Here is a 358-nt window from a genome sequence, read left to right on the forward strand (position 1 = left end):
GCTTTCAACTATGACATTCCACAGACAGTTGTCGGATTCTAGTGATTTCTATCTTTAGCTTTTCTAGCCATCAGATGACCTTCAGCCAATCATTGAGATGTCTTTTAGGAATGTGTTGATTGTTTTGTTTTGGTTTCTTGATTCTCAGAAATTTGGCTTTGATTCCGCCAGCGACCTTTAAAAACAACATATTTAAAGCGATAAGAGAAGGGCAAAGAAGTGATCCTTGCGAAGTGTTGATGAAGGCTGAGATCAACGGAACTTGGCAAAACAAGAATGCCTCTATGAACGATTTAGGGCAAAGAAGAGCCTTAAAATGTTACAAAACGATATTCCATCGTAAGAATTAGCCCTCAGC

This window comes from Montipora capricornis, chromosome 7 (genome assembly GCF_036669925.1).
Source record: "Montipora capricornis isolate CH-2021 chromosome 7, ASM3666992v2, whole genome shotgun sequence".
NCBI lineage: Eukaryota > Metazoa > Cnidaria > Anthozoa > Scleractinia > Acroporidae > Montipora > Montipora capricornis.